The sequence below is a fragment of the Trachemys scripta genome, chromosome 4 (assembly GCF_013100865.1).
Source record: "Trachemys scripta elegans isolate TJP31775 chromosome 4, CAS_Tse_1.0, whole genome shotgun sequence".
NCBI lineage: Eukaryota > Metazoa > Chordata > Testudines > Emydidae > Trachemys > Trachemys scripta.
In genome coordinates, this window is record NC_048301.1 from 64,392,075 (window position 1) to 64,417,969 (window position 25,895).

General features: G+C 45.1%; 1 protein-coding gene across 7 annotated transcripts in view; it reads left to right on the forward strand.

The window, feature by feature from the left end:
- Positions 1-25,895, forward strand: part of DPF3 (double PHD fingers 3) — a 197,312-nt gene that overhangs the window by 19,832 nt on the left and 151,585 nt on the right. Inside the window, exon 1 of one of the 7 annotated variants that reach the window (XM_034769270.1) lies at positions 1,929-2,659. The exons of the other annotated variants lie outside the window; for them this stretch is intronic. The gene's annotated coding sequence lies outside the window, so the exon portion shown is untranslated. Of the gene's footprint in view, positions 1-1,928; positions 2,660-25,895 lie in introns of those variants that run through there. 7 annotated transcript variants of the gene reach the window in all.

Sequence of the window (25,895 nt, forward strand, 5' to 3'; positions counted from 1 at the left end):
TTTGACTCTTAACAATACATATGACAGTATAGCATCCTGGCATCTTTCAACAGAATTACATTCAGTAATTAAAAAGCGAAATGAGTGGCATATCTTTGATTTTATGAAATGACCTTTATTCTAATTTTTGATAATATTGATTTTATTATGACTAGATTGTGTGTTTGTGTACTACATTGTATGTAAAAATATAGGAAAGAGCGGATGTTTATAGTAGATGAGTCTTAGGAAAAAATGATATTGTTGGCTAATCAATGTACTAGCCTTTCAAACACTTTGTACTGATTTATTGTGGCGCATGTTCTAACTCTCCCATTGGCTGACTTCAACAACTTGTGTAATGGAAAAGAATGATTTTTTACAAGAGGACTCTGGGAACTTTTTGAATATTACAGCACTCTTTGGATCAATGCATATCCCAGAAACTCCTTGCGTAAGTGACCTAAAATCAGGCGATCAAACCTCTTCTCCCCTCCCCTTCCCTAGAGAGATGTCTGTAATTAGATAAAATGAGGACAGAATATGCATAAGTATCTGTTATGCTGGGATTCCTGCCTGGAAAGGAAACTAACGTCCTGATCTGGTCATAATCTTTTGCACCTTTTATATTATTGACAGGGTTATGGTTTGACAATGATGGGAGTTCAGAAGCAGATTTTCTATTAAAGAGCAGCTGCGGGCTTATGGTAACCTTTCTAAACTGACTGTTTTCCAAAACTATTTGAATTATGCATCCTATATCTTCTGTGCTGCTTTCCCCTCATCATTTATTGCTAAGGTCCTTTTATTTGTAAGGAATGGCCTGATTCTTCACTGCCCAGCATTTTGTGCAATCAATTTACACATGTGCAAAGTTAATGTGAATCACTAGCTGGCTGATTTGGTAGCATTTTACACCCACTTTGCAGAGGTATAAATGACGACACAAGGTGCAAGGCGCTAGAGAGTCAGGTCCAGAATTTTTATTTTTGTGCATTTCATTTGGTGCCCGCTGCCTGTTCCTAGTCTGAAATCTTCCCCCTCTATCTGTGAAATGTAATTGGTTGCTATGGTGGGAACTATTATGATGTTTCAAACGTGGGACATGCGCACTTTGCTTCACGGTGTACTCCATTTAGTTAGAACATGTTTAACTGGGACCAGGGCCGGTGCAACCCATTAGGCGACCTAGGCGGTTGCCTAGGGCACAGGCATTTGGGGGGCTGCATTTTGGGTCCTTTGGCGGCGGCTGGATCTTCGGCCACCCCGGTCGTCGTCTGCATTTAGGCGGAGGGAGCTGGGACACGGGGGCACGGGGAGGGCCGCCTGCAGCAAGTAATGGGGGGAGGGGGCGGCACGCAGAGGAACCCCTCCCCACCCCAGCTCACTTCTGCTCCGCCTCCTCCCTTGAGCACGCTGCCCCGCTCTGCTTCTCTCCCTTCCAGGCTTGCGGCGCCAAACAGCTGATTGGCGCCGCAAGCCTGGGAGGCGGGAGAAGTGGAGCAGCGACGGTGTGTTCGGGGAGGAGGCGGAGCAGAGGTGAGCTGGGGCAGGAGCTGCCGCACGGCTCCCCGGGCCGGGGGGAGCTGCTGCGGTGGGGTGCCTCGGGGGGGGGGGAGCTGCTGTGGGGGGGCCGCCTTAGGGCGGAGAGCTGCCACAGGGCTCGGCGGGGGAGGGGGGGCGCAAGGTGGAAGTTTCGCCTAGGGCGCGAAACATCCTTGCACCCTCCCTGACTGGGACGTCTCCCAGAGAACTGATGTAAGGGCAAAATCTTTACTGAGTGCCACTTAATGGGGATGGCAAGTAATTCTGTTTGCAGGGTTTGCCTTCAGGTGATTTAGTGCAGATGAAGCCTTTGGTGTGTCATTCTCATGCTTGTTCTATTTGCTCTTCTCCAGAGCTATGATATGTGCAGAAATGGGATGAATTGCTTTACTGCTGGGTGTTTGCCCCTTGCTCTCCAGCCACACATGCTGGGCTGCCATGCCATGTGCCTGCCATTTGTCCCTGCCCCGGCACTGGAAGGTAACAGTGTCAATCCCTGTCCCAGTGCACACAGTGTCTCCTCCTATTTCCATGGTCTTTGCAGTAATCTGATGTGCTCAGCAGTTCTCTAACAACAGCATTGCAATTAAATTGCTGTGTGCTACTTGGGCACACCTGTTAATGGGAATGATGGCCATTCTATCCTCTGCTCCCAGCACTTCCTCAATGACGGGATTCTGCTGTGGGTTGCCACTACAAGTTTCCAACAGGAAGGACACTTTGTGGCTTGAGGCTAAATTCCCATCCCCTTAATGAAATCAATGGGACTACTGGTAACCTAAGGTGCTGATCTACAGAGTAAAGGGATGGGAATCTGACCCTTAGAAACTGCCATTGCAGACTCCTGGATGCTGCTTTAACAACTGTACAAGTTCAGTGTTTTTCTTTTGTGTGTGTCCGTTTGGTAGGAGTCAACTCAAAACCCCCAAGGTTTTACTTTTTCAGCTTCTTTTGCATTTTTATCTTTGTCTCATGACTTAGCAACAATGAAATGCAAACTGTCAGCACTCATGGATCCTTCAGCCCTCTTCAGAAAACACAGTCACCAGTATAACCACTGAAGAAAGGTTTCTTGGAGCAGGATGGGAATCTGCATACTAGTCTCCCTTCCCTGCCTTGCTTCAGAATCCTGAAGGTAAGAGTCCTAATTTTGTAAAGATAGGGTTAAGGTCAGTAAAAAGTTAGCTCTCCTCCTTTCTGTAAATTCCCAAAGAAGGTAACAAACAAATATTTCCATTGCTCTAGCTGTGTATATAAACCAGGGAGCCTGAAGGCCACTCAACTGTGGCTCTATTTAAGTGTGAATTATTATTTTTGTAATTATGTTCCATCTGGAACCTTTATGAGATGAGGGTTTTCTTTGCACACGCTGTAATGCGCAGAGAAGAAGATTTAGGTGATTATTTCTTTTCCATTGTCACATAACAGTAGAAGCTTGTGTGTCTGGATTGAAATGACTTTTTTCTGTATATTGAATATAGAGAAACCATAATAAAATTTACCACATATGAAGGATGCCAACCAGCAGTAAATAGCTTATGCTGGTTTGTTTTTTCATGTTTATTTTAGTAATTTTAAAGACTATTGTCAACGTCTGATCTTATTTACGTTGGTCAACAGAAGTCAATAGAGTTATGTCAGTGTATGTGTAAGTGAGAGGAGAATCAAGTCCAGGTTCTCAGAACAATCCTGCTACTAGAGACATTTACATGAAAACAAGAGGTTTTTCCCTTCCTTTCCCATTTGAAGAGTCATCAAAATTCTCTATTTGTGGTGGGAAAGTCCTGTCAATAGCAGCCACCTGTGACATCCCAAACAGATTTAACATGAGAGCGGATGGCCTCTTGGGAATAGAAAGGGGTCTGAACAAAAATATTGGCTCCCAGTACCTCTTGTTAACTTTGAAGAGTAAAGCTGGATCTGAAGTTTTATGACTCTCTCCTATCTTTATAATGGGCTGGATCCGAAAACCCACAAGCTTTTGGGGATTTCAGATCTGAATTAACCTCTACTTAAAGAGTCAAGGTCTTGTTTTCATGTAAATACCTCTACCAGTGAGAAGCGAGGGAAGGGATAAAGCAGAAAATATAACACATTGGCAGAATTGTTTTTCAGTACCATATTTTAAAAAGTTTTTCCATAAGGCGTCATCAGCTCTTTAAAATCACAGGAGAGATTAAATTTTTCAATGAGCCAGAATGGTTAAATGCTCTTAAATACATTGGGCTGGGTTTTGTTCACCTTTCTTTCTCACAACTGTGTCTGGTAAAACTCCAGTACTGAAAACACTAGCAGAGGGGGAAAAATGAACTCTTTTTCAGCAAGTGGTGATGGTGACATTCTAATTCTAACAAGAATGTTAGCAACGGTTTAGGTTTGGCATTAAACACACATACAATGTTTGTTCTTTTATAGTTTCTGTATTACACAGTAAAAATAGCACAGTCATGAAACTCATTTGTTACCATTGTGCCAACTTCATTCAGCTGACTTGCTGCTGCTTTGAAGTTTTGAAGCAAAGTGTTTCATCCATGTGTTAATGCCAACTATACAATTTATTCCCCCTTCTTTCTTGTCCCCTGAAACCAATGCATAGTAATTATCTCTAGGTTTGGTGACACCTGCAGAACGGTTCCTGCATCAAATAAGCCATGACTACACCAGATGTTTCCATGCTTTGAGCCAATAAGAAACAATATGGACTACTGGGGGCCTTCTCAGATTGCTGCAAGGAAAGTGCCTTTTGATCTCTCAGTTTGTTCCCCTCCAAAAATTTATTACAGCTGCTTCTTTGCTTGACCGAGCCGTTCCAAGAATGTACAGGTTGGCAAGCTTCCTCTTCCCTGTGACGGATTTGGAGTGGCCCTGTAATACTTTTTGAATAGTATGCATTCTATATGTTTGTCAGATGGTTCTAAGGGATGTTTATGGTCTGAATATGTTGGTTTAGTTTAATAGGGCTGTTGGAAATAACAAGCAGGATGGCAAAAACAAGGACTCGGTATAAGGCGTCTCTCAAACAAACACTTGGGGTTTTTTACAAGGCAGTGTGAGAGCAATTGTCCTGGAGAGGACTGGCTCAACCTCCCATCAAACTGGTTTTGGACTAGCAGGATCAAAAAAGCCCAGGAAGGGAGAACAAAGAATTGTGGATAAAAAAGGGACTCTTCCCTTGTCTGGGGCACTCAGACACTCCTGGATGTCTGAAGCAGTGAGGTCTGTCACGTCACCAGCACAGCCTGTGTGTAGAGCTTTCATTGTTTTAAAACTCCTTTCTCTTATATTATGTTTTGTTCCTACTTTTAAGATAGAACAATACCTTTTTTTAAGAAGTCTGCTTTGGGTCACTGTATTCACTGGTCACAGCTGCCAAAAGGGAAGAACTTCAGGTGCCTAAATCCAGTTGGATCTGTGGGGTAAGAACAGTTGATACATGAGGTTCCCCAGTCTGGGTAAGAGTGGGAGAATCACAGGATTCTACTCTGAGAGGGGTGATGGCACGAGGAAGTGCACATGGAGAGATCAAAGAGAGGGTCAGAGATGCAGGAGCTCTGATCCGTGACATTTCCAATCAGCGTAACATGCAGTGGTCTCTCTCTCTCTCTGACAAACCCACTCTGGTTCTCAGTAGTTGTTTCTTTTCGGAAGTATGTTTGCTAAAACAAATACAGTGAAACTTGTTATCATGGACTTTGCTATCCTGGAACCCCATTTGTTGTGAAGTTGACATAAACAAGAACTTTCATTCAGCATATTGCAATGTGCCCACTGAAGTCCAGGCTACAGTGAACTTTCACTGTGACTGAAGATGTTCTGAGGATGAGAAAAGTGCCTTCACTATAAGAGAGTGCCTACACTAACCGAGGGAACCATTGTTGGAACAGTGAATATGGGAAATGGTTGTTTGTCTTGCCTAGTCTCACAATAGTGTGGTAGTGCATCCATCTAGTAAGACTTTTCAATCTTTTTACACAGAATCATTTTGACATGTCCACACACACACCATTACCAACCTCCGTGGTTGTGCCAGTGCATTGTGAGACTTCAAAGGCACCTATCTCATAGATCCTAGCATTGTGGCTGCAAGAAGGGGTCTTTGAGTAGTTTTAAAAACACAAGACTCTTAAATGCAGGATGGAGTTAAGATCACTGGCTAAATCAGGACGAAGGCAACACTTGTGCCTTCCTGTCAACACTGGGGAGAGGACATTGTAGAGTGTACCAGTTCATCCAGAGTTTATACCAGGCATTGCAACAAACTGAGACAACCAATGCTTATTACATACCTGATTTGGCTGTTGTACAGACCTGCAGGCAGTATCGTCCAGACTGGGAGTGAAAACACTTGCATTCTATTCCTGGCTGTGCTGCTGACTAACCAAGTCACAACCTTTCTGTGCCTCAGGTACTGCATTCAAAAATGGTATAATAATCCATATCCATCTTTGTAAAACTTTGAGCTCAATGGATGAAATGTACTCTGTAAGTGCTAAATAGTGGTAGTGTTGTCTGGGAGTGCAAGGTACTGCAGCAGCTCAGGGTGTTTTATATAATGGTGCTGCAACACTGTTTCACTTGGTGTAGATTGAGATGAAGAGGATTTTGCTGTAGTCAGTGTTTATGGATAGGACTGTCATTCCAGTAGGGTATAGAATACAGTCTGAGTTCATATTCCTGTTAGATAAATAAATTTGCATTAGTTATCACAAACCCCTATTTAGATGGTTTCTTGGAGAGTCTTGACAAGGAGTTTTAAAAAAAGTAGGGAAAGTTGAAATGATCTGATTTGACTAGAGGAAGCACTACACTTGGCTTCCTAGACACAGTTTCTTTCCATTCCTGTACCCTCAAGAAGTCAGTATATGAGGGATGAGTTTTTAGTAATGTCTCAGACTTGCTCTAATAAGTGACCCTTGCTCCTCAATGCAGCTACTTCTCTGCTTATGTGACACTTTTAAAACATGTTTTTTCTAAAATTATTATTTATAATTAAGGGTGGCTGTTGGCACTTTTACATCAAATGGCTATTCTGTCCTGGTGCGGTGTGGTAGGGAACTGGAAACAGAGGAGAATCCTGATGGGGAAACTGGGACATGTCAGTGCCTCAAAATGAAATACACCAAAGGCAACAGGATTTGCATTAGCACTTGGTGGATGACCTGGACCATTCAAAATCTCAGGGATACACTGAAAGATTCTTGATGTCCGATTGTTGGGTCCCAAGTAACTAGTAGCTCCTTAAATCAAGTCTCATTAGTGAGGTGTGAAACTGAGCTCAAGTATTCATACAGTGCTCTCTAATTTCCAAAGTCCTGTCCCAACCTTCACTGCACTCATAAAATGTTGATCGATTATCTGGGGCAGCCTCTTCCTTGGCACAACCAAAGATTTGCAGGAGATACTGAGGGGAGGTGGCTTGAACCTACCTGATTTCAGGGCTTCAGGGGACCAGTCAGGTTAGAGAAGACCTGAGTTACACCTAACTGCCAAGTGTTCTTATGGGCCTTGTGTAGCTGAGGAATAACCAGGGCATGGGGATGTCCTAGCCACAACTCCTCCCTCCCGCTCTGCACATGCCCTGTTCCATCCGTAGGACAGCCCTTTGTGTGTGCTTGGGGACTCTGTTGGGGGGTGACGACTTAGAGCTGGCTGTGCTCTGTGGCTCCTGCTCTGGGACTCCTGAACAGGGGAAATCTATGCAGCTGCTTTGTGGCCTCTTTGCACTACTGTAACGGGTGTTAATGGGCACATGGCAGCTACAGACCCTACAGGGGCACTACATGCATGGGCATAAAAAATCCAAAATGTATGTGCTGCAGGATCTGAACCTTTCAGAACAATAGGTATATATGAATGGACCTTTCAACAGGCAGGAGTAAGCTCTGAAGAGCCACTTCTGTTTGTGCACTTGTGAAATCTTAGAAATCCTGTTTGGGGGAGACGACTAGAGAGTAAACACAATTTTGGGGACAGAGCCAGGTAGGCATAGATGGCTTCCTTCAATGCCATGTCTAAGGAGGTGTTGTAGTAGTGCTGGGAGTGCAGTGGTCTCTTGCCTCAATGCTATTACAAATCAAGAAGGGGAGGAGAGAGCCCACTTGTGTGGATTTGGTTAGAGCTCAGAAGGTGAGATGAAGCGGAACTGCAAACAGGATAAAATTCTTGAGGCTTTGATCCCTCCAGGGCCCAGGATAAATTTGCATTTGTGTATAAAATGAAATATTTGGAGGTGCCAGGCACCTAATGAGATCCTTGCTCCAACAAAGGATTTTGTGGCACCTATTAACCTAACTTCAGTCTTGCACAGGTAAAATAGGGTCTGTTGAGTCAGTGGGTGGGTGGGTGGGAAGGAAGGAGGAGAGAGCCAGTCTATAGAACAAATGCTTCTGTCAGGGTTAAAGACAGAAAAGGAAATGTTATTACTAGTTCAGAGCAGTACATGTTTCCAGAACACACTGGTAGGTCCATAGTGCCACCACACCTGGCCTCTGGGGACATCTGAGGAGTGAAACAGGCAGAGGGCTCTTGCCATAAAAGAGGGGACTGTCAAGATATAATACTGAAACGCATATGAAAACTGTCAGGTTAAAGCTAGGGATGATTTCTCCAAGGAAATGCTTTGCTGTGTACTCTGGGGGAAGCTCCACACCCTGGACTCACATAATAACCTGTCCTGAATTAAAACAACAATCCCCAAAAGTGTGATTTATACATTTTGCCTTGTGCCTGGAATTTATTGCTGCGTATACAGCAATCAAAATGGGTTCCACCTACAATGATTTCTTGATTAGGAGGAGAAAAGTGGTTGGGGTGACAACTCTTTTTCCCTATCTCACACTGGCTTTTCTTCAAATATTTAAGTTCTGAGGTGAGGCTGGTGTATTCTCTTTCTTTGTACATAGTGTAGTAGGGGTGCCTAAACACAGCTTAGCAAACAGTTATTCTATACTATGCAAATAGTAACTCTGTACAAAGGGCATTCACCCCAGCCTATGCTGACAAGGATAGCTCAGAGAGGTCTGCTCTGTTTCAGACTGTCCCTGTTCTGCTAACTGAATAGTTCTGATTTTCTTTGTGGCCATTGTACAGTTCCACTATCTGCCCAGTAACCAAAGGCGTCCAATTGCAAAATAGACTAGCTCAAAATAACAGACCACTTAAAGGTGCCTGCTGACTTGTTCCACCTTTTGGGCCAAATCCAGAGAGGAGCTGAGCATCTGTAATGCCCATGAAAGTCAGTGGACAAAATCCTGAGGCCCTTACTTGATTTCTTTTCTTTCTTTCTTTTTTTTTTTTAAACAATGAAGTTTGCCTGAGTAAGGACTAAATAAAACACTTGGGATTTGTCCCTCTGGGAGTTAAATGTGTTCAGCACCTATTAGGGAGCTTATAATCAACAAGCCAGCCTACGTCAGTGTTGACTTCTAAGAAGAGCCCTTTTATGCAGCATAGCCCTCCTTCTAAAGGGGTTGTAAGCAGGGCTTGAAAAATCCACTGTCTCTTTCACCCTGGTGAGCAAGGTGCCTTCCCACACCCAGTGATTCTGTAGAAACCGACGACAATGCTATTTCTTTGTAAAGGAATGTTTCTGGCTGTGAAATTCTGTTTCTTTAAATCTGTAGGAGGTAACCATGAAGGGGGCAAAATCTTCAATAAAGCAGAGACAAGTAGGGTTGCCAGGTGTCTATTTTTTGACCAGAACGCCTGGTTGTAAAGGGACCCTGGCGGCTCCGGTCAGCACAGCTGATCGGGCTGTTAAAAGTCCAGTCTGTGGTGCAGTTGCCAGCTCTGCACGGCTTCCAGAAGCGGCTAGCATGTCCCTCAGGCTCCTAGGTGCAGGGGTGGTCGGGGGGCTCCGCGCACTGCCCCTGCCCATGGCCCAGGCGCTGCCCTGAGTGCCGGCTCCACAGGTCCCATTGGTCAGGAACTGCAGCAAATGGGAGCTGCAGGGGTGGCACCTGCAGGCAGAGGCAGCACGCAGAGCCCCCTGGCCATCCCCGAGCAGGAGGGACATGCCAGCTGCTTCTGGGAGCCACCTGAGATAAGTGCTGCCTGGAGCCTGCACCCCCTCCCACATCTCAGCCCTGATCCTCATCCCACACTCCCAACCCCTTAGCCAAGCCCCCTCTTGTACCCTAAACCCTTCATCCCTGGCCCCACCCCAGAGTGCCCGCCCCCAGCCAGAGCCAGAGCCCTCACCCCCCCACCCCTGCCCCAGCCCAGAGCCCTCTCCCGCACCCTGAACCCATCATTTCTGGCCCCACCCTGGAGCCCGCACCCACAGCCGGAGCCCTCACCACCTCGCACTCTCTAATACCCTGCCCCAGCCCGGAGCCACCTCCCATATTCTGAACCCCTCAGTCCCACACCCCAGCCCGGAGCCCCCTCCTGCCCCCCAAACCCCTCATCTCTGGCCTCACCCCAGAGCATGCACCCCCAGCTGGAGCCCTCACCCCCCTGCATCCCAACCCCCTGCCCCAGCCCGGTGAAAATGAGTGAGTAATGGAGGGGGGATGGAAGGAGCAGAGGGCGAGGTCTCAGGGAAGGGGTGGAGCCTTGGGAAGGGGTGGGTGGGGCAAGGTGCTTGGTTTTCTGCAATCAGAAACTTGGCAACCCTAGAGACAAGTAGTAGAGACGCAGCCTCTTACAGCATCCAATGGACTTTAGAGTGGGAGAGGGGATGAGAGAGAGCAAGAGAGCTCTCCTTACCATTTTAGAAGTTAGAGTGGTAGGGTTTGCCAGCTAGGTGGCAGATGATATAAATGATCAGTCCCTGTGCAGAGTCCAGGCACCCTGGTAGGAATCCCAGAATTCTTCTCTTTCCCAGCAGCTGAGGGCGTGGGATAGCTTGTCACCTGGATGTTGACCCCAATCTTTTATATTGGTCTTTGGTTAGTAGAGGACTGGTAAGTATTTCAAGCCCTCTGGTATGTGTGAGTGGGTATGTGAAAGTTGGTGAATGGGTGTGGGAAAGAGGGGGAGACTAATGGGAATCATAGGGTGAGCTATAAAATAAAAGCATGGTATTGAGAGAGGGAAAGAGGAGAGCTTTTTGGAGACACAAGTGATTGAAGAAAGGAAAAAGAAATTGTCAAGGGGTAGAAAACAGAAAGTAGGGAAAGAAAGAGCGAAAAGGATAAGTGGAAAGATACTGAAGACAAGGTTGGAAAAGATGTATTATGAGCTATGATAGGAAAGAAAATGTGAAAGAAAAGATGATATAACAAAAGTGAGAGAGTTGGAGCTAGCTACATTTTAAAAACTGTATGAAATAGAAAATTGCTTATCAATATTTGTATTATGGTAGTTCCTAGAGGCCCCAACTCATGCTAGACATTATACAAACAAACATATAATAAAGGACAGTCCCTGCCCCAAGGAACTTACAATTGCCACTATGTTATAATTTAAAAAAATATACAACTATTGCTTTAAATTGCTTGTAGCATGGCTTTGGGGGGATGTGGCAGCACAGATACTTATTGCTCTGGCTAGTAGATTTAGTCTTTGGGCTAGTACATAGGAATTGCTCTGTCAGATCAGACCTGTGGTCCATTTAGTCCAATATCCTGTCTCCAAGAAAGATAGGTACTGGGTAAATTTTTCAAGGTTTGCGTTCTGGGGCCACTGTTCTCCCTGGACGTCTGGTCATCATGGCTCAACCACAAAGGACAGGGAAGTAGCATATGCCATCTGCTCAGATGTCGTGTGCCTCCAATGGATCCCTCAAAATCTGTACAAGAATCTGTAGGCCCTGGATCTTGTGCCCCCTCCTTTGTTACCACTAGATTTGGAGAAAATGCTATGAGGGGGACCTTGTGAGGCTTCTCCACTGAGATCTCCCAGATGGGGTTTCTTGTGGGAGCAGGTCAACTGATTTGGCTCTTTGTGACCACTTTTTCCCCCTCTCACTGCTAATTTCTCTTAGAAATCCTCTGAGTGTATTGATTTAAGTCAAAATGATTTTAATCACCTATTTTAATTATTTAAATCAGCAAGCAGGAAATCTTGATTTAAATCATTGATTTTAATCATGTTTTGCATTTGTACTTCAGTTATTTTGTTAAAAAAAGTTGACTCTCATTGGTTGGTAACTATTAAAATATGTTGATTTGCCTCTAAATATAGCCGTTTCACTCAGTTTGGTTCTTCTTTTTGCTAACCAGGAGGATACATTATGTCTATACATGTCTATTTTAGCAATTATATATCTTAACTTACATTTATTCATATTCTTATTTTTACATTTTTTTATTATGTTACAAAATGGTGAATTATACAGTTCTTATTTACTAGATTAATTTTTTAGTTGTGACTTGTGTCGAGCTCTATTTGGATGGAAATTCAAATTCGATTAAAGTGCACAAAAACAGCATTTTATTTTTTGTACTTTCATGTTTTGCAGTTCAATCTAACTCAATTAATTGTTTAATAAATTAACTGATTGTCTCTGGTCACCCTGTCCTTTGGATTTTAGGAGTAGTAGATCTCATCCTCTCACACCTAGTTTTTATTTATGGATTTGAAAAGGAAAACAACCTTCCTACTTTTTCAACTCCCAGTTGGTTTCTTAACTTTGAATGAACTAGTTGTTGAACTGAACTAGTTGAATAAACTAAAATGAAGAAAATATTCTCTCTTCCCTTTCAGAAGAGGCTACTACTGTCAAAAGCTGGTTTGCTACTTTTAACAAACTCTGGTTCGAGGCACTTAGTCAGTGACACGCACCTGTTCAGTAGTTTGACTTTATTTAAAACTTAGTAGCAAACATATTATTTAAAATTTTAATTTAAACGATTTTAATGGATTATAGAAAGTTGAGGCTTTAACATGTATTGTCAGCTTCAAATTTAATTTTTAAATACATTTATTATTAAAAAACAAACTAATTTAAATTAAAATATCTGATTTAAATAAAAATCCAGTTCTTTATTTTATTTTTAAAAAATCATCAACTGCTACCCACCCTAATTCCTCCTAAAATTCTTGCAGTCCTTGCATAATCTTAAAACACTACGTCATAACTACTTAACAATAGCTATCAGAAATGTATGGCTTAGCCAAATACACAAAGTACTGGGAATCAGCTCTTGTTGTATCTCTGTGCAGTTGTAATTCAAACTGTTACTTAGTTCATCCACACTTCCATTTTTTGGTCTAAATAGACCTATACCGATAATAAGCAGGATTTAGAAGGATGGGATGGGGTTGAGGAGAAGGTCTTAGATGGAGGATCAGGACATGATTATCCATTACCTTCCCTGGTGATATTTCCACCTGTGGAAAGAGGGTGTAAAAGCCTGTTCTGATCTGGTAGCATTTTGGCTTGATGTAAATGACAGCACAAGCTGCAAGGCAATGGTGAACTCAGGCGTTATGGTAAATGAATCATAGGTTTAAGAATCAGCTCTTCCTTGCTGCCCCAAATGACTATTTCACCCCTGCTCTCTATTACTTTTACAGCAGGGAGCATAGCAGGTGCAGGTTTTTTCATGTGATAGATTTAAGACAAAGGGATACCAAACCCCAGCAATGAATCACAGGAGTACAACAGACTATAGGCAGCACATAGATCACTTAAAGGGGTGAGACTTCACTGAGGCCCTGACCGGGAAGAAGGCTTTAATAGAAGCTTGGTATTATTTACAACAGATATAACAATGGCCTAGGAACATCTCCTAATTGCTGACCAGGGTTCAAATTGTGCATTGTGTGCAAATCCCCACATAGGAGAATGGATGCTCTATGAAGTCCCCATCATAGTTTCCTACAGTTCCTACCTTTGTGGAGTTGGGTGATGGTTTTATCATCATCTCAATGGCTATTGATGGCAGCAACAGGGGTACAGACCAGATCTGGGGGGCCATGCTGCCTGGAACGTCCTGCCTCCTCTCTGGCAATATGGCAGAGCAGTGGTGGCAGGGACTCTTCTGTCTGCTGCTCCCCTGCCAGTGGTGGCAGGGACTCTTCTGTCTGCTGCTCCTCCTTCCATCCTGAGAAGGATTCCACACCGTGGAGGCAGCCCACAGGCAAGTTATTGTAGCTTCAGGCTGCACTAACTTTGCTCCCAGTTCTTTGCAGAGTCAGTAGTCAGGGAGACCCTAGTGTCTTCTCCACAGTCTGCCCCTCAGTACTATGGAGGGCTCTCTCCAATGTATGTATGGGAACAATGGGAGGAGGAGAAGTTTTATTGAAGATCCTTATGTGTACAATCTGGACCCAGGACTTTGGGACAGCCACAGAACAGGCTTATCCCAGAAATGTCTTCCCATGTTTTACACTGAGTCCATGGCATGCTGGAGAGGACTTTGGGCGTTTAGTCAGTATTGTGTGAATACTCTGACTTTGCAGACATGATCAGAAAAGCTCTACATTAAAATCTCAGTGCTTTGAATTAAGGAGCTGCCAGTAATTTGTCAGATGACCATTATTTAGCACTTTGCATTTTCAAAGCATTGTATTCCCCAAACAGTAAAAATGAAAATCCCTATGACATTTTAAAGACGGGGAAGCGGGGGCACAAAGGGATGGAGTCACTTGCCCAAGACCATAGAGAGGTGGGATTAGCATTCAGGAGTTCCTGGCACCTAGTCATGTGCCAGATCATGCCTCTCTCTAGAATGTAGCTGTATCTCTGGTTGAATATTATTTTATATATATGTTTCTCCCCCTTCAATTCTCCATGGTTGTCAGTCTGCCTGGAGACCCAGCTCTACAAGAGCACCACTTGGGAGTTCCTGACTCCTAGTTCTCTGTTTGGGCCACTGAAACAGTACCTCCCTGTTACCCCAGTTAAATATGGCTTTGTCACACAACATGCAGAGCCCAAGAATTCCAGGCGCTATCAGTCTCCGAAGGAGAGCTAGTTGACCCCCTCCTGTCCTTGTTTCTTTCACCCAAGGACCAGGGAGGTGAGAGGGAAAAGAAAGAATACTTTTAATGGGCTGAAAAATGCCTATTTCATACTATTCGGAGGCAATATTGAAATATACTGCCCCAGCTGCTGAGATTTTCAGCCAATAAATACTGAAAAGCAGGAGGCTCATCTATTTACCAAAGGACTATAGTATGTGCTAAAATGTAAAGGAAACTTCACAAAATGAAACCCACATCAATGGGATGAGGGTAAAAAGTTAAATTCTTAATTCTGAATGACTGTCAGGAGTCTCACGTTACATAGTGTAGGCATAGGATTAAAAACCACTCGAATCTTGATGGAAAGCCGCATTGATAAATCTGCTCCTTAGGACTCATATTTCCAAGAATCTTCTTCAACTCCCATATTTCTCCCCACCACCATAAAGACTATGAAATCTCCTTCTTTGTGACGTGCATAAATCCTATTAACATTAAAGGGACTTAGATCGCCTCTTTCCCCTTCATATCCTCACGGGGGAGAACCTCTCTGCCAACATTGATGGGAGAATAGGTAAAAGGGGGTGAGAAAAGGAGTCCACTCTTTTCCTTAATCTGAGTGGAGCACAAATACCTACTGTCCACAACCCAGGTTCCCTTTAGTGATTATAATATTCACAATGTGTGAAGTGTAGATTTTCAAGGGCTAAATTCAATCCTAAAATAGATCCTTACTAGTGTAACTGAGGACAGATTTGGCCCCCAGTGGTTGGTTTTGGGAAATTAAGTCCTTTTTGGCCATTCACCAACCCTTGTGATGGGCACAATGGAAGAATCTAAATGGAGCAGGATAGAATTTTTGCAGGTCTGAATTTTAGTAACAGAATAATATTAACCCCTAACTCCACTACATCAAAGTAGAACACACAAGTAGGATGTTTAGATCCAGTATGTTTCTTTCCTAGAAGTTTTAAGCCCTGCTCTCATTGAGTTCATTGATTCAGGACTGTATTCTTAGAGACACTGTATTTGCAGATCCTGTCAGTGAGTGCTTGAGAGGCATCAGGTGTTGTTTGGGGCAAGATCCTGTATTTGCAGAATGATACAAAAATGAGAACTTGATCTCCTCTCTCCATGTGCTGAGATGTGCATCTGACATAGGAATCCAATTTGTCTGAGAAAAACTGAACAACACACTATAATGGGGAAGTAAAAAGACAGCACCTAAAAAAGGGAATGCTAGAAAAAAAAAAGTCTGATGGTTGAGTTGAATGCATTGTCGATAAGTGTAATACCAGTGATCGCTGCTAGGAACTTTTAATTTGAAAGGGAACCCGTGAGTCCTTATCTTTCTCTCTTTGCACCCCTCCCCCCACTTTACGAACTCCATTGCCTTACTGTTCACACTTCCCATGAAAGCAGGGCTTTTAAACTGAAGCAGACCTCTGACCCCTTCACACGACACCTGGAAAAGGCAGATAATGTGATACTTTCTGTTTATCATAGGACACCTAGAAACTCTGTAAGAAGATACCTCTCCTTTCCTAGACCATGCCCCTGGAAAGCTTAGCAACCAGGACCCCGTTCTTTTTGAATTCTGAGAATATCATGCAAACTGGAAAATTGGGGCTCAAATGTAAAGATTTGCCAAAGGGAGACCCCCCCCCCACCTCTTTCTTTGGTCAGTTTGGTGGGGAAATCCTTTCGACAATTCAGAATGTGCCTTCGCTGGAAATGTTAATGAAAGCTGCAATATGCCGGTGAAGGGCTAGGAAAGAAATGTGTGTGGCGGTTAGAACTCTAGCACAGGGAGTCAGGACATGTAGGATATATTCCCTGCTCACTAACTAGGCTTGGACAGGTTGCCTAACTGCTCTATGACCCAGTCCCCTCCCCGCCCCCAAAAGGGGATAATAAAACTCAGGTAGAGTATAGGAGTTTGTAAAGAGCTTTGAAAGTCTCTGTGGCAGGACAAATTACTATCATCATCTGTGCTGTTTGGGAGGGGCACTATGGCTATTAGACATTGCATGCACGCAAGTACATCTCAGGTAGCCAGGGCATTGACAGCCTCTCTGTCAGTATATTCAAGAAGGAGCTCTGGGATTTGGGAGGGGGAGGAAGTCCCTTGTCAGTATAAACTTACCTCAGTGGGAGCTAACACCTGCAAAGGTATTGCGATGGGGATGGGGGAGGTGCTGAAGGAGGAAAGGGAATGCTCTTCCTTATTCCTTTTACTGGTGCCTGAGTCATCTGTTTATCTGCAGAATTGGTCTGAGCAGTGGTAGTGTAAGATTCTCCCACCCACCCTGCCCTGGCGGGAGTGAGAGAGAAAGATATTCTCCCCAGCCAGAGGCTGGATGACAAACTTGATGAACACAGCATTGTGTGTGGTGATATATTCATGACCCTTAAAGTCCTCAACTTCTGTGCTGAAACTGCCAGCAAGGAGGCCAATTAATGCCAGTAGTATTGTTTATAGTGATGTGACGGAAAATAAGACTGAGACCCCCAACTCACTTCACCAGTGCCATGTGCATTTCAGATGGCACTGTCTAAATAATAATAGTAGGTCATTGATCATCAAGAGCTGTACTTAAAAAGGAGAGGATGAGCTTTTGTATATTCCTTCAATGTTTAATATATACATGTTCAGTTGAGTAGTAGGATCAATCTCTGAGGAGAGGTCCCGCACTAAAATAAGAGGGCTGAGGGTCAGGCTTGAGGTTCATTGGCAGAGCCATGTTGAGGAAGCGTGCACAGTTACTTGCCTGTTTGGATGGAATGGAAGGTCTCAGCTTCCTCACTTCTGAGACCTTTAAAAAAAATCAACAAATGTTTACCAGAAGAAATGGAAGCTCCAACTGGAGCAAACTTTTTTATTGTAATTGCTAGATGGCGACATAGCTAGAATCAGGGTGTTATTGTAATATAGTAGAATCTTAGTGTTATGAATACCTCAGGAATGGAGGTTGTTCGTAACTCTGAAATGTTCATAACTGTGAACAAAACATTATGGTGGTTCTTTCATTGACTTAATGCAGCTTTGAAACTTTACTGTGCAGAAGAAAAATGCTGCTTTTCCTTTTTTGTTTTTTACTAGTTTATGTTTAACAGAGTACTGTATTTGCTTTTTGTGTCTGTGTGTCTGCTGCTGCCTGATGCATACTTCTAGTTCCAAATGAGGTATGTGGTTGACTGTTCAGTTTGTAACTCTAGTGCAGGGATCGGCAACCTTTGGCACACGGCCCGCTAGGTTTGTTTACCTGCCACATCCGCAAGTTTGGCAGATCACGGCTCCCACTGGCTGCAGTTTGCCGCTCCAGGCCAATGGGGGCTGCGGGAAGCGGCGCGGGCCGAGGGATGTGCTGGTCACCACTTCTCGCAGCCCCCATTGGCCTTCCCTGCTCTAATGTTCGTAACTCTGAGTTTCAACTGTATACTCCAGTTAAAGCCAGAGCTAGATTTACCTGTCACAGTGTGAAAAGTGTTAATTGAACTCTACACCCAAGTTGTGAGACAAGAACATGACTAAGTTTGTTCCATTTATGAGCGAGAGGAGAGTGCATGGTTTAGGATCCTGAGCACAAGACCAGGAGCCAAGAACTCCTAAACTTGATGAACACAGAATTGAGTGTGGTGGTATAATGTGGACGGAGTCAGGTGCTGTAGCTCCCCATCCAGCTGGATAAGGGCATTAACAGATAGAGGCTCCATATTACTTTGCCCGATTTGAGATACCTTGACTGGAGCTGCAGTATTGCCAACCCTCAGTGTTCAAAAATCATGAGATTTTTTTTTAAATAGTAATTTTTGGATTCTTTTAATTTGTCTTCTGGATTTTGGGCCTTTGAGGAGTCACATTTTTCAAGCTTTTCTCTGCAAACACTAGAGCAGGGATTGGCAACCTTTGGCACGCGGCCCATCAGGGAAATCCGCTGACTGGCTGGGATGGTTTGTTTACCTGCAGCATCTGCAGGTTCGGCCGATTGCAGCTCCCATTGGCCGCAGTTTGCCGTTCCAGGAAGCAGCGGCCAGCACATCCCTTGGCCCACGCCGCTTCCTAGAGCCCCCATTGGCCTGGAACGGCGAACCGTGGCCAGTGGGAGCTGTGATCGGCTGAACATGCAGATGCTGCAGGTAAACTGTCCTGGCCTGCCAGCGGATTTCCCTGATGGGCTGTGTGCCAAGGTTGCTGATCCCTGCACGAGAGCTAGAAACTTCCTTTATACATATATATATATAAAAGCTGAGAGTCTCATGTAGTTGGGGTTTGAAGAACATGAAATTTCAGGAGACTTGAAATAAGACAAGACAGTTGGCAAAAAAGAAACACAGGCTCATGGTGTCTCAACTACGGCACTCAAAATCAGTGGCCACTTTTGAGAATGTAGGCCCTAGCCTTTCTCTGCTCCAGGATCCCAATCTAGGACATAGCCATATACTATTTCCCTATTACACAGGGTGTGGGTGAAGACCAGTTCATGTTTGTAAAGTTCTCTGAAGATGAAAGAACAGTGTGAAATGTGCAAATTTTATTAGCTGGCTCTTCTTGCCTGTGTTAGTAAAGAGAAATCCCAAACTGGACTGGAGCTGGGCTCTTTGTTGTCATCATAATGTATTTATCTTTCAATAAATTATTCACCCAGCATGGAAGCTTGCTGGTTTTTTCCAGGAAAGGTACCTGCTTTTGCCCAGTCTTATGCTTGGTTAAGACACAAGGAAGTCAAGTGACTATATACATCTTAACTTACAGGCTAGCTGCTGAATATTTGCTCTGTTGGGGAGGCTGAAGGTGGGGGAAAATATGTATAATGAACAATGCCTTCAGGCCTGCCTATTATAGCAGCGATTTGTGACTCCCACTGTGTGTTTTGCAGTGCACGGGGAGGTTGCCACATGCATGGTTTTTGGCCTAATCCCCCTGATTTTATAAGCTTTGTCTCCATTTTGTGTGTGTTAGTGCTCACAATTCAGTATGGCAGTCATACCACAGGCCTGCACTGCGTTAGAGCTGCTGGCACTGTCATGCGTTGTATCTTCTGTGCAGTCTGTGTCTCTAAAATCAATCCTCCCATCCCACTCTGAGAATAGGCTTATTCCCACATGAAATGCGTCAAGTCCTTACTCTGCTCAAACTTTCACTTAAACCTGGTTATGGTTTGACTAAAGATAGCTTAAATTACCACATCAGAACTATACAGTACAGCCACTCCTTTCAGAGGCATCTCTAAAAAGAAAAAAGTTGAGGCTCGTTTATCTTCCTCTCCACCTCTTCTTCCTTCACCCCTCACCGGAAAAAAAAAATCAGCTAATCAACCGTTGCATCTATTAAAGGTTTTTTAGTCTGTGGGATGCTGCATGCAAGAGCAGATCCTGCAGAAACCTCTTGCACCTGCAGGGGAAGTGCTCCATATACGGTATGGACGCTGGCAGAGTATTGATTCAGAATAAAATTTAAATGATTCTGTTCGTTTTGCCACATCCTGTTTCCCTCGTTTACATGTGCACCGCATTGATACGAGGCAAGTAATTTTCAGTTTGCTGGAGCTAGAGATGGGCTTGAACTGCAACAGTTGGAACCTGTTCCTTCAGGGGTGTTGGATCAGAGCTTTGTTTTTTCCCTCATAGAGAGAGGGGCAGGTGTGAAATTCAGATCTAGATCTGGGTTCAGTGTGCAAGCTCCCCAAAATTCTGGGATATTCAGACATGATTTTAGAATGATTTCATTTTAACCTAAGTCACTAGTGTTCCTGATTTCCTACTCTGATGAAAGGAGGCAAGAATTTGATCATTTGATTACGCAGCTTGTTGCCTTACAGTAGCTTGCCTTGTGTTGACAATGACAAAAGGATTGACATGTTTGAATCTCCTGACACTGTCCCATGGTCTGGTCTTCAGTAACTCTCAGGTCCTGTATATCATGGGGCCTTGGATACCACAGTGAAACTTTGACATGCTCGCCACTGTGTGGACTCCTATTATGCCTGTAACACACCTTCTATCTATACTGTATTACTCCCAACAGTGCATTTGGAGGAAACTTGTTCTGCACAAAGGATCTGTGTCATTGTTCCACTATGTCAGCCCCCATTGGTGCAGTGCCAGCCTGGACCCCAATGATCAATGTAATGGTTGCTCCATTGGTCCTCCTTCCCAGTGCAGACCCCAAATCCTACTGCCCACCCTGCAGTGACAGCTCAGAGTACTGCCTCTGTCACTGATCATGCCTGAATTGCCCTGACTTCCCTGGAACTGCTCTGCAGAGTCCCATGGTATTTGAATTTAGGACTCACCAAATACCCAAGCAAAGTAATGTATTTGGTATTTGAAAAATCTAGTATAACTGGATTCTTGTAATTCCTAATGAGGAATGGACATTTCATAATGGTGCATCAAATACTGTAGTTTGACTTATAAAATTGCTGATTCCAGAGTGTGTGTTCTAAAGGAAGAAACCCACTCATTCTCCTCAGCAGACTGAGGCCATGGCCACCCTACAAACTATGGCCAGTGCAAGTTATGTTGGCATAAAGCCGCCTCAGTTAGTAGATTATGCGCATACATACTCGCCTCCTTGCACCGGCGCTACATGTACTCATCAGGAATGCTTGTGTCAATCTGCAGCACTCCCTGGGTAGGTATCCCGGTGTGCAACTCATCACCATCCAGCGCAGCATCTTTTGGGAAGTTTTGGCAATTCATGGTGGCTAGAATAAGTTGCGGAAGGGGTGACTTGGAGCGAGGGCTCAGCTTCCCAGTGCAACTGACTCCATCCCATAATGCCAACAATAGCCCATAATTTTTGTGCTTTTTTTCAAAATCCTGCAAACTGCATGGCCTTCCTCCCTATCCACCATCTCTGACAGAAGCCTGGAGCCTGCACAGCTCCTCACTATTGTCGAAAGCATTGCAAATACAGGATGCATGATCCTCCAGTATTTGCAGAACTGTAAGAAGACCCAAACCAGTGGGGGACCTGGCTATTTCTTGGAGGACAGATTGCTGCAAGACATAATGAGAACCAATTCAAGGTTGTTGGTGTTCACAGATCAGAGAGGTAGCCATGTTAGTCTGGATTTGTAAAAAGCAACAGAGAATCCTGTGGCACCTTTAAGACTAGCAGATGTATTGGAGCATAAGCTTTCGTGGGTGAATACCCATATGCGTCTGATGAAGTGGGTATTCACCCACGAAAGCTTATGCTCCAATACATCTGCTAGTCTTAAAGGTGCCACAGGACTCTCTGGTGTTCACAGAGCAGCTGCACGTGGTGGGACACCGCTTCTGGGTCCAAGAAATGAGCACGGACTGGTGAGAATGCATTGTAATGCAGGCTTGGGTTGATGTGCAGTGGCTGCAGAACTTTTGGATGTCGAAGGCTACATTTCTGGAACAATGTGCCAATCTCGCTGCAGCCATCTAACGCAGAGACACCAAACTGAGAGCTGTACTAACAGTGGAGAAGCGAGTGGCGATTGCACTGTGGGAACTTGCAATGCCAGATTGCTGCTGTCAGTGGGAAAATCCACGGTGCGGGACCATTGTCATGCAAGTGTTCACGGTCATTAATCGTCTCCTGCTACATAAGACTCTGCCTCTCAGCAAAGTGCAGGACGTGATGGATGTATTTGCAACAGTGGGGCTCCTGAACAGTGAAGGAGCAATAGATGGGATACGTATCCCTATTTTGGCACCAGACCATCTTGCCAGAGTACATCAAGAGAAGGGCTACTTTTCTAAGGTTATGCAAGCATTGGTGGATCACCAAGGATGCTTCATTGACATCAGTCTTGGCTGATCAGGGAAGGTGCATGACACTTGGATCTTTAAGAACACAGGACTGTTCAGAAACCTACAAGCAAGGACTTTTTCCCCAACTGCCTGACTATCATTGGAAATGTTGAAATCCCAGGAGTGATCCTGGGGCACCTAGACTACCCCTTGCTCTCCTGGCTCAGGAAGCCGTACACCAACCACCTCAACAACACCAGAATGACAGCTGAGTGCACTTTTGGTAGATTGAAGGGATGCTGGCATTTTTTACTAACACAAGATTGGATCTCAGTGGGAAAAAATCCCAATGGTTAAATACTGCCTGCTGTGTTCTGCATAGTATTTGTGAAGCATAGGGGAAAAGATTGCCACTGGGATGGCGGGTGGTGGTGGAGTGGGTGCCTGGTGAATTTGAACAGCCAGACCCAAAGGCTATTAGAAGAGCAGAACGCAGAGCTATGTGGCTTAGAGGGCTCTTTCAAAGCCTCCCTAACAGTGAGCCACAGTAATGCATTGTGGTGTACTGTCAGGGCTGGCTCCAGAATTTCTGCCGCCCCAAGCAAAAAAAAAAGCTGCGATCGCGATTGGCGGCGACAATTGGAAAAAAAAAGCCGCGATCGGCGGTGGCAGTTCAGCAGCAGGTCCTTCGCTCCTAGAGGGAGTGAGGGACCTGCCGCCCCCGAATTGCCACAGGTGCCGCCCCTCTCCCTTGGCCGCCCCAAGCACCTGCTTGTTAAGCTGGTGCCTGGAGCCGGCCCTGTGTACTGTGCTGTACCTGGCCCTGCTGTTTTTGGGGCCTATTAGGAATTGTGTGGTGCTTGGTGTACTTCTATGAATATTACATGGTCAATGCATCTGTTTTTGTGGTGCTTGCTGTACATTGATGATTATAACACTCATTGTCACTGATCCTATGAGTTATGCTGTACAGTAACAAGTAATTGGTTGCTTTCAGAATTGCTAGGCACTCTGCAGCATATATTGTGAACTAATGAAGATTAAATATGTTCCATATTTTTATTCTGTAATAGTGGGGGAAAAATCTGTGCAATTTAAAAGCAAACACATTAAAAACTTAATAAATTAATAGACAAAACTTATGAAGGGGAAAGACTATAGGGGAGAGGGATAGCTTAGTGGTTTGAGCATTGGCCTGCTAAACCCCAGGTTGTGAGTTCAGCCCTTGAGAGGGCCACCCAGGGATCTGGGGCAAAATCAGCACTTGGTCCTGCTAGTGAAGGCAGGGGGCTTGACTCAATGACCTTTCAGGGTCCCTTCCAGTTCTAGGAGATGGGTATATCTCCATATATTATATTTTTTAAATTATTATTATAACATTCATGTCAATTTCAGCTACACATACCGTAGCTTTCACGGGTCAGTGTATGTGAAGCTGTGACTGTCTAATGTCCCCCGGGGTGGAGTGGTAGGGGTGGGGCAGCATGCCACTGATGCTATGTGGAATGTTGTACATGGGGGCTTGGAGGGAGGTGCTGAAATGGAGTTCTCCGTGGACTGCAGAGGGAGGTGAACCTGGGATTGTTGAACCTCTAGGTCCACAAGAGTCTGCAGCATCTGTATTTGCTGCTGGAGAAGCCCTATTATTATGTCCTGATGCATCTCCCTCCTTTTTCCTGCTGGGCCTTTCTCCTTTCCACTCTTTCCTTCTCTAGGCTATCTGATGTGTTGACCCTCCAGGCCCTTTGCTCATGTTCTGATGCAGCACTGGCTTGCAGGATCTCATCAAACATGTCATCCTAAGTCCTCTTCTTTCTCCTCCTTATCTGTCTCAGCCATTCCACGGCTGTGGAGAGGAACCCCTCAAGGTTGCAATGGCAGCAGCTGCAGATAAAACACAGAAGTACCATTGTCAGTATAGTCACAATGGAAAGCAAAAGTTAAGATTTAAAACTCCCTTCCCTTCTTTCCCTAAAGTTTTTTAAATAAGACATGCTTACTGACACTTCTTCTTCCGAGTGCCTGTGCACGGCCTCACTCCCATTAATAATGGGGAGTATGGCCCACCATGGATGAGGGAAATGAGGAGGGAATCACTCGGTTGCATGAAACTCTGAGCATAGGGCAATGGCCACTGAATACTGGCACCATTTTCCACAGGCGGTGGTGATTTCAGCTGATCCCTCACTCCTGAGGGTAACAGAAGCAGAGAGAGCACAGCTGCTTCTGGCATCCTGAAGCAGCCTGGGCCCATATGCGGCTAGCCTCTGTACTGCAATGGTGCCTGCCAAAGTTATTGCCAACTGGTGCAGGAAAGTGTCCTACCGCAGAAGGGGAAATAAGGCTGCCACCCCTAGAAACCTTCAGGAGAGGACTGCTGAGTACATCCATTAAAGTTTCATTGAGCTGTCTCAGGAGGATTCAAGAGACTGCTCATAAACAAACTGCTCTGCCTGCCCCCCCCTCCCCAGCCTAACTCTATAGGGGAATCAAAAGCAGATAACAACAATACCTTTCTTTGCTGTACTGCTCCCTTTTCTAGTACAAGTACCTTAATGAAAAGTCAATAGCTATGTACTGTTAAGTTGGGGGAGCCATCAGTAAATCACTGTAATGGGAAATAGAATTACACACTTACCCGAGGTTCCTTCCTCTACATTGGGCTTGACTGCCTGGTCTGCAGTGGAGACTCAAGCAGACCCTGGCTCGTTGCACACCTCCCTGCCGCCCAGTTGCAGGATGTCCCCCATCCTCCTCCATCTCTTCATTGTTCATACGAGGGGCCTGTAGCTCAGGCTACTCAGAGGGATCAGTGGTGGTCTGCAAGGTGTGGGGGGATCGCCTCCAAGTATGGCATGCAGATCTCTGTAAAAGTGGCAGGTCTGCAGCTCAGTACTGGATTGACTATTGGTCTCCCTGGCCTTCTGATATGCCTGCTGTACTTCCTTCACTTTCACACAGCACTGCTGCTGATCCCTGTCATTCCCCTTCTGCATCCCCTGTGCAATCTGCTTGTAGATATCCACATTTCTAAGGCTGGTCCATAGCTGTGCCTGCACAGCATCTTCTCCCCCCAGGCCCAGGAGATTCAATATCTCCTATCTAATCCAAGCCGGAGCGTGCCTGGAATGTGTAGCCAGCATGGTCAGCTGGCTCAGTCCCATACAACACTAGGGAGCTGCTAGGTGTGCTTGCCAGGCTGGATAATCAAGAAAAGACATTTCAAAAATTCTTGGTGCTTTAAATGGGAGGGGGACCTTCCAGTCTCCATGACTGCTGGGCAGGAGAGTTCACAAATGTGTCCAGAGCAGTGAGCGCCAGACACCCACAACCCTTCCCCCCCAGAGCCCACCTGCGGACCACCCTATCAATGCATCCAAACCTCCTCCTCCCCAGAGCCCAACCGCAGGGCCTCCCCCGCCCATACACCTGTCCCCCTCCCTCCCCAGGGATCCAGAGGGAGAAACAACTTGATGCTTGATCCCAGGCTTGCACGGAGTTCCTGCATGCCGTCCTCTCCTTCCCTCAGGGCATGCTGGGAACTGCAGCTGTCAGGAACCCTCTAGCTCCCTCCCCCCAGCAGTGTCTTCTGCTGAGTCCAGTGGCCCCTAGTGGCGGATAGCAGCACTGCAGCCCATTTCTGTGGGGAAAAGGAAATTCTGCGTGCACAACATTAATTTCTGCAAAATTCTGCATTGCGCAGTGGTGCAGTATTCCCCCAGGAGTACATTATATTGCTGGACTGATGGTTTTTAATGGTTGCACTCTGTATAGTGACATCA